This window comes from Podarcis vaucheri (assembly GCF_965113315.1).
Source record: "Podarcis vaucheri genome assembly, chromosome: 11".
NCBI classification, from domain to species: domain Eukaryota; kingdom Metazoa; phylum Chordata; class Lepidosauria; order Squamata; family Lacertidae; genus Podarcis; species Podarcis vaucheri.
The window spans coordinates 64,395,356-64,404,787 of NC_138749.1; positions in this window are offsets into that span (position 1 = coordinate 64,395,356).

Below are 9,432 nucleotides of genomic sequence, written 5' to 3' on the forward strand. Positions count from 1 at the left end.
CCATTGTACAAATCTATTGTGCAACTGCATTTGCAATGCTGCATACGGTTCTGGTTGCCTCGCCTCAAATGGGATATTGTAGAGTTGGCAAAGTTCCAGAAAAGAGCAACCAGAATGATCATGGGGATGGAGGAAAGGCAGAAAGGTTGCAGCATTTGAGGGTTTTCAGTTTAGAGAAAAGGCAAGCAAGAAGGGGGGGTGGCACAATAGTTTATAAAATTATGCACAGCATAATGGTTCTCCCTCGTAACACTAGAGTTGTTAAAGTTCAAAGGACATGTTTCTCTTAGTCTAGGAGAAACACGTGCTACTGTTTATCTGAGTTGAACAGCATATTTCAGCTGTTAACTGCAGTTCAAGGACTATATCTGCCAGTTTTCCTGGAATTAATGAGAAAACTGCCAAGGACACACTGGGCAAACCATCTAGTGAACTATTAATTTAAGGCCAGGGCATGAGTGTAACAAGTTTAAGCATACTGTCCTTGGGTCGTCTTATTTTCATGTATTAAGTTGCTGCAGTGCACCATCCACCCAAGTATGGTTTTGATTTATTTTATATTTGTCATTGATGATTCATGGTGCCTTTGGCTCCGCCTTCCTCTCCCTCCCATTGCCCCTGTGTGGCAATTAGGCTTTGGAAAGAAGGTCACAATTTTTGAAAATGGAATTTTAAAAATATTTCTGACTAAGCCTAGTAGCTGGGGGGGCATAATGGTGAGTAGCACTAGTAGCACTAAACAATGGTTTTGATTAAATGTACTTCCAGGTTAGTATATTTTTATCCTTACTATGTTAGTATGTTTTAGGGACACGGGTGGTGCTGTGGTCTAAACCACTGAGCCTCTTGGGCTTGCTGATTGGAAGGTCGACGGTTTGAATCCCCACGATGGAGTCAGCTCCCATTGTTCTATCCCAGTTTCTGCCAACCTAGCAGTTTGAAAGCACACCAGCGCAAGTAGATAAATAGGTACCACTGTAGTGAAGAGTGTTTACGTGCGCTCTGGCTTCAGTCACGGTGTTCCGTTGTGCCAGAAGTTGTTTAGTCATGCTGGCCACATGATCTAGAAAGCTGTCTGCGGACAAATGCCAGCTCCCTTGGCCTGAAAGCCAGATGAGCACCGCAATCCCATAGTCACCTTTGGCTGGACTTAACCATCCAGGGGTCCTTTACCTTTTTTACCTTTTATCCATAGTCCTAATAAATATCTGCTTTGTACAGATTAGTAGTTGACAGGCAGCTACTGCTGTGCATAGTAAAAACCAATCCCTTACTGGCTTTTATAATATTATCTGTTTATATCCTCAGTTCTGATGAAGTTACAAACTTTAGGGATGAGTGGATTGAGTGTTTGGCCTTGACCATGCTGTTCTCTTCTTCTTCTTTGGCTATCACTTGTAAGATTGCCTTCCATGAACACTATCTTAACAGTGAGTCCGTAAGTGACTGTGGAGGCCAATTTTGGATCTATACATCTTTCCACAGTGGGGTCATAGGTTTCCGGATGGGAGTTGATCATGGTGAGGGTTTGCCAAACATGCCTTCCTCTTAGCACGTTTCTCCCTTTCATCCTGGGTACAAGCATCTTTGAAGTCTATGATACCTTTGGTAAAGGCTGTTCTCCAATTGGAGTGCTCACAGGCCAGTGTTCCCAGTTGTTGATGTTTAGATTTGACTTGAGAGAGTCTTTAAACCTCTTTTGTTGACCACCAACATTATGCTTTCCATTTTTAAGTTCGGAATAAAGTAGTTGCTTTGGAAGACGGTAATCAACATGACCAGTCCAACGAAGTTGATGCTGAAGAATCATTGCTTCAACACTGGTGATTTTTGCTTCTTCCACTACACTGGCATTAGTTTGCCTGTCTTCCCAAGTGATGTGTAAAATTTTTCGAAGACACCGTTGATTGAATCTTTCAAGGAGTTGGAGATGGCATTTATAAGTGGTATTTATAAGCATACAGTAAGGTTGGTAGTGCAATAGCTTTGTAAACAAGCATTTTTGTTTCCCTGCCAGTGTTCCGGACCTCAAATACTCTGCACCTAAATCGGGAGAAAGCTGCACTCAAAGAGCTCAGGCGATGCTGGATTTCGGCATCCATGTCTGCCCTTGTGGAAAGATAACTACCCAGGTAGAGGAAGTGACCAACATTTTCCATGATTGAGTTGGATTTGTGGTGCTGCAGAGGGGTTGTTTTGTGCTTGTTGGTGCAGCACTTTGTTGTTGTTTTTTGGATGTTGATCGATAGGACAAGTTTTTTTGTAAGCTTTTGCGAAGATATTTAGGATGGTTTGGAGGTCATCCTCTGAGTGTGCACATACTAGGTTGTCATCAGCATACTGAAGCTTGATGATGGAAGTTATGGTAACATTACTCTTTGCTTTCAGCCTACTCAGATGAAAAAGTTTTCCATCTGTTCAATATATGATTTCTACTCCGGTGGGGAGTTTCCCTTCAAGAATGGCAATGAAAATAATAAATGGAGTTGGGGTGATAACAGAACCCTGTTTAACACTTGATCCCGCTGACAGATGCAATACGGGATAAATCTACAAAATTGGTGAAAGAAGAATGGGAATGTTTAAATAATTATTTAGGGGACAAGGGTTCAACAAGAAAGACCTGGTTATGTTTAGAATTATATCGCATAGAGAAATGTTCCCTGATACCAAGATGAGGGATTCTTTGGAATGCAGATAGAGAGAACTGATAATAATAATGATCTGTTGTAACCTTGATGGAAGCGTACAATGGATGAGCTTTCCTGTGTTTTGGCTCATCTTCCTTTTTTCCCCTCTCCCCCCCCCTTTTCCTTTTTCTTTTTTCCTCATCCTTCTTCTTTCCTTTTTCTTTTTTCTTTCCCATAGTGGCTTATGTTTTATGCCATGTACTTTGATTTTTTTGTATTTTTGTAGTTTTTTCATTATTATTATTATTATTAAGGAATTTTCTTTTGTAATTTTGGTTGTCTATATTTATATGTATTTGTTTAAAGCAAAATAAAAGTATTTTAAAAAAACACATACAAAAACCACTTGATCCCACTGTGATTGGTTCACTTTGAGAGCCATTGTTATCTGCAATTGTTGCTGTCATATTATCATGGAGGAGTTGAAGGACGTTCACAAATTTTCTGGGCAGCCAATTTTCAGAAGGACAGTTCACAGGGCATTACGATTTACGGTGTCGAAGGCCTTAGTCAGGTCAATAAGTGCCATATACAGGACATTATTGGTTTCTAAAATCTGTGACATCTTTATACCACTTACTTATCACCCCTAACTTTGTAAATGATCCCTTATGTCCTTGACAAGTGGTACTTGGTGAAGAAAAGGACTAGGTTCAGATTTAGGGATTTTTACAAAAAATGAGACTCCTATTACAGTGGTGTAAACCACTGAGCCTTGGGTTTGCCGATCGGAAGGTCAGCAGTTTGAATCCCCGCGATGGCGTGAGCTCCTGTTGTTTGGTCCCTGCTCCTGCCAACCTAGCAGTTTGAAAGCATGTCAAAGTGCAAGTAGATAAATAGGTACTGCTCTGGCAGGAAGGTAAATGGCCTTTCCGTGCATTGCTCTGGTTCGCCAGAAACGGCTTAGTCATGCTGGCCACATGACCCGGAAAAACTGTCTGTGGACAAACGCCGGCTCCCTCGGCCAATAAAGTGAGATGAGCGCTGCAACCCCAGAGTCGTCTGCGACTGGACTTAACTGTCAGGGGTCCTTTACCTTTACCTTTTTACAAAAATGAGACTCCTATTACTTTTCATTGGCAATCTGTATCTTAAAGGTCAAGGTACCCCTGACCATTAGGTCCAGTCGCGGACGACTCTGGGGTTGCGGCATCTATACTCAGGTAGGCATTTGCATATATATTTTTAGCTTAAGGTAGTGGCGGCCACCATGAATGTGAGCCAGGCTTAACTCCCATTCAGAACTTTGCCATCTGTCCAAGTCCCCAGTGGAGGATGGTGAGTGGCACTCCACCAAAACAGAGGCAGCAGAGAAAATGCATGGTGGCAGCTGCCATAGCCATGACAAGCAGGGCTGAACCATGTGCTGGTTGGAGGGTCTTTTGTTGGTGCCATGCCAAGGGGATCCAGAAGTCTGACACCAGCTCTGTGGAAAATGGGAACACCATGTAACTAACGCAGTATGTTATTGTGAGAACGGACAAGGTAGGAAAGAACTAAAATGTGCTGTGTAAATTACCCACAATTATTTAAATGTTTCAAATATATGTTATAATAATAATATGTTGTTGTTGTTGAACTTAAAAGGGAGAAAGAAATCTACCCAAGTGTGATTTTGTACGTTGCCTTTAATAACTATGTTATTTCTGTATGTGGTTTGCTTTGAGGATTACTCTTTGCTGCCTTTATGTTATGCTGCATTTCAGTAGCAGAAATCTTTGTTATAAGAACATGGGAAGCTGCCTTATATTTGTCCATACAGCCCACTATTGTCTACTCTGTCTGGCAGCTGTCCAAGGTCCTTAGACAAAGCCATTTCCGACTTCAGAGGAGAGGGGGTTGCGGGCAGAAATCCTCCCACATCCTCACGCGGGGGCTAGCCTTTGCCCCCGCGAGAGTAGGGAATCCCCGGGCGTGTCGGCGACCCGGCCCGCCAATCAGCGGGCCGGGGAGGCGTGGTCTAGCCTATTTAAGGCTAGGCACGCCCGGGGACCGCCCTCTTTGCCCCTTCCAGCCGAGCAAGTTTTTTCCCATCCCACCCACCCTTTAGGTTTAGGTTGCTTTGACCTTGCTATGGACTTCGGTTGGTCGCTGCAAGGGGCCTGGTAGGAATTTTTCCAAGTTGGCACTCTTCAAGCCTTTTTGTTTTTTCACCTACCTCGTAGCAAACGTCACAACTTTTGGTGTTGGCGGTTAGGCATTGGCAGGGGTCAATTGTTATGCAAATAAAGGGGGGAAGGAAATGCCATCACCTTCCCCAAAAGAAAAGGGTAGTCCGGTAGAGGACTCCGGGGGGCGTTGCCCTGTCCGAAACCTAGGGAGGTAAGGGCCTCCGGCACGCCCCAGAGCGGTGACACCCGTTGGGATCCTAGTTGGCGTACTTCAACAGGACTCCCACAGCTTGTGGACAACCCTTCCCGGTCCCCATGCCGGGTAGTCGTTAGGAGCCAATGCCTAAGGCCAATACCTTTCAATTCTGTAATCAATAAAGTTGTGGCCTTTTCATGCCCATTAACCTTAAATACCGTGTCTAGTGTCTTTATTTCACATGGGGGAGGGGACTTGCCACGCAAATAACTTTGCCATCGCTTGCTACCTGATCCATTTACCAAGACCTCCCAGAGGTTGGCGCAGAGACTATGCACTTTTCCACTGAGTGGGGTTCCATCCCTTTGCTTTCTTGTGCTGAGGCTAGTGTTCATATTCATATTGGAAACTAGGTTGCACAAGCAATTACTGCACAAACCATTCTTTCAACAACAGCAGTAAGAAGGCCACAGTTGTAGAAGGTGATAATTCATCTGTTCCTTTCCTTTCAGCTGTCTGAATCCTCTTAGTACATTGTACTCACTGTTGTACAGCAAAGTTATTTAAATGTGTTGTTTTCTGGTAGCTGCTAGGTAGAATAAATAAGCCCCCAACAGTGTTTCTAGCAGAAAGAGATTCACGTCAAGCCTTGCATTACTATGGTATCATAAATGTGGACTGATGGCTAGTCTTTGTCCATAGTATACACATTTGGTATACTTTTTGGATTCAACCAGGACTTAGCCTGGTTCAGAGTAGACCCACTAGGAATTACTAACTTAAGCCCCACTTATTTCATTGGGTCTAATCTAAGCACAGGTAAGTCTGGATCCAATTCTGTGACATGAACAGAAAATTCTATGAACCCATGGAATTTAAAGCATTTCCTTGGAAAATAGATGTTCCTCTTTATGGTAGTTAATCATTATCCTACCACAGAAGCCTGCTAACTTTATAAGTATAGGTCTTGATTATGCAACTGGGTTACAATAAAATATTTATCAGCTGGAACTTTGAACTCTCTTTGTTCCAGGCACCCCAGTCCCCAGGCTGTACCCTTCAATAGCTCTGCTTCACACCCTTCATGGGAGTTTTTGCCTGGATGGAATGTGTCATTTAATTTTGATTTTAACAGCCCTGCTGGTCTGGTTAGAGAATAGAGAGGGCACATGCCTTCTCTAGAAAGGTAACATATGTTGCTTGACCATCTTTGCCTCAGCCGTTTTTTACCTTTGGCCAGGGGAGTCAACTTGGGCCCCAGGTTATGGGTGCCCAGTGCGCATGACATCATAACATCACGTGCAACATGACGTCATGATGTCACAAGCACAAGCTTCCGTGGCACTGGAAGTCAGGTTCCGAAGTCTCGCAAGGCCTCAGAGATGCTATCCGAGGCTTTGTGAGACCTCAGATGTTGTGTTGGGGCCCTGCGGTGTGGGTGCTGAGCACCCACAACAATTTTTTTGTAGGTGCTCAGGCATCCAGAGCCCCCTGTAGTTGGCGCCCCTGCCCTTGACTTTGTTTGCAGGGGTGTCCAACCACCTGCCCTCTTGATCTTTGCTCATGTTGACTTCTTATAGCTAGCCCTCTTGACCTTGGCCATTGACTGGATGAGTCGGGTAGGGAATCCAATAAAATAATAATATCCACAACACAGCTTTGAAAAGATAAGATGACAAAATGGAAAACTGAGGAATAGAGTGAGCCAGCAGCATCATTATCTGTATTATCTGGGGAAACTAAGTGAACAAGTCATAAAGGGCTGGTTTGGAAGCAATCTATGTATGACATTCCGTTGCACACCAAAATAGTGTGAGATTCCAGTGGTCTGTGTTTCCTTTTGGAAATGAGGCTCAGCAAAGACTGTGGTGTCTTTATGATATATGGTTTATTTACACATACATACATGGCATGCTGGTTTGGTATCTACAGAGTACCTGACAGAATGATATGGACAATACTCCACACAATTGTCTTTTGATCCTCATCTTCTACTCAATGTTATGCCAAGCTGAGCCACCTGGTGCTGTTAATTGCAGAACCTACCCAGTTCCTGGAGAGGAGAGCACCAGCCCTTATTCAGAGTAAGCTGCTCTGCGTTTTCAAAATCATAGAATTGTAGAGTTGGAAGGGACCATGAGGGTCATCTAGTGCAGCCCCCTGCAATGCAGGGATCTTTTTGCCCAACTTGGGGCTCAAACACACAGCCTTGAGATTAAGAGTCTCATGGTCTACAGAAACGAAATATTTTTTAAATAAAAAAAATAATAGATTCAAAAATATATCCAAGCATCTAGATCACTTCTTCAATTCCTCTGTGGGGCATGTGCACACCTGGCTGCAGATGTGATTTAGAGCTTGTCAGTGTTAGGGACAGATTTTGGCCAGTCTTTGTTCTTATTGTGGCATGTGTTACCCATTGCCAAGGTCACTGTTCTCTCATATGTTGATTGCTTTGCTGTAGCTTTTGTGTGTGTTTATTTTCACTTATAGTGGGAACTAGCTGCCGCTTTTCAAATGCAATTTCAGATCTAGATTTGTCTAGCTTGTATTTATATTGCAGCTTTTTTCTGCTTGTGAATGTCAGATTCTGAAGATTAAAATTTCCTTTCAGTGTTGTTTAGCATTTCTTATAACTGGCTGAATGCAGCAGAGAATTGATGCCATGGCTTCTGTGATGTTGCCTCCTGATGTCTTCCTAAAAAGGTTAAACCTTAGAACCTTCCTGACAACAGAACACAATCCTAGTCGTGCTTACTCAGAGTAAGGCCCACCACTCAAAGATAAGATCCATTGAACTAAGTGAGACTTTCTTCTGGGTACATGTGCATAAGACACTTTCAAGAATGCGGTTAAATATGGCTGGCCACACTGGAGAAGATGTGCTGTGCTGTTCCATTCAGTCTTTGATGCTGGATGACACAGTAAAAGGGAGGCCTCTCTAGTGAAACGGTCTAGTTTTAGTTTGGTCACAATTGTTAATGCCACTTCAAGGATACTAACATATCTCTCTGAAGGATATTGCTGTGACTCACAATTGACATGACTCAGAGAAACTTCTGGTGTAGATGTGTGTTCCAAACCTTAAATAGCTATAGCGAAGAACAAAAGTTCACGAGTGATACCTTTTTTAAAAAATGAGAATGCCACCCTTAAGCACTTTGTGTTCATTCAAAAGCTTCCTGTGTTAAAGTGGTTTTTTTGGAGGAGGGATAGTTTTGCTCAGGTACAAAAGATATCCAAAAACAATAATAGAACTTCACAGCTTCATTTTCTTACAAAAGAAAAAGAAATACAGCTACCTATGCAGCTGTGGGAACAGAGTGAAGATCAGGGGAGCCAACTTGGGCCCCAGGTTATGGGTGCCCAGTATACGTGACATCATGACGTCACATGTGGTGTGACATCATGATGTGTGCTTTTTTTAATAAAAAAAAATTATACCATAACCTTGTGAGATTAATGGCATGAAGCTACAAAATTAGCAAATGCTTTGAAATCTATATACAAAACATAAATTACCTCTACTTTTAAACTCAGTTTTTTGTGCACCACTTAGATTTATTTTAAAGTGGCACCCAAAATAGCCATACACCACTCTAAAAAAGGAAATTGTTCCGTTAATATCCTACCCTCCCATTTGTCCCAACACTCAGATCTCAATACACAACTAGTCATCATGTTCACAGACATTTCCAAGGTGATATTTCATGTTCCGTTCTCATAACTTCTGGTTGTTGGAAAACCCATGCTTTCCTTGGTTGAAAGAATTTGGTCCTACTGAAGTTGGAGTATCCCTTCCAATGTTCTTCATGCACATTTTAGCTTCTGGTGGCATCAAAAGAAAATTAGAGACCAGAAGAAGAAAGAAGTTTTGGATGAAATAATTAAGAAAAAGAGTTAGCTAAAAACCCAAAAAAGGAAAGCATTAAACAGACAATTAAAATATTACAATCACAATATTCAATGATAATTAATCAAGAAGTAGAATGGAAAATTAAAATACTAAAGCAAAAGAACTTGAGTATGCAAATAAGCCAGGAATATTACTAGCAAGGCAATTAAATAAAAAGAAAACCAATAACCTGATCAACAAGATAAAAGTAAATGACAAAATAATAGATAACCCTAAAGAAATTAGAAATAAATTTGTTAAAGATTTGTCAGATCTATACCATAAAGGCCCAAAAAACAAAATAGAAATTGAAAGATATATATACAACAAAAATGATAAATTAAATTTATTAAATGCTCCAATCAGTAATCAAGAAATTTTAGAAGCCATTAAACAAACCAAAACAAGTAAAGTCCCAGGCCCAGATGGGCTGATGGCAAAATGTTATTAAAAATTACAAAAATGGCTTGTTCAACCATTACAAAATGTAATGAATGGAATATTAGTAACAGGGAAAATACCAAAGACTTGGGAAGAGGC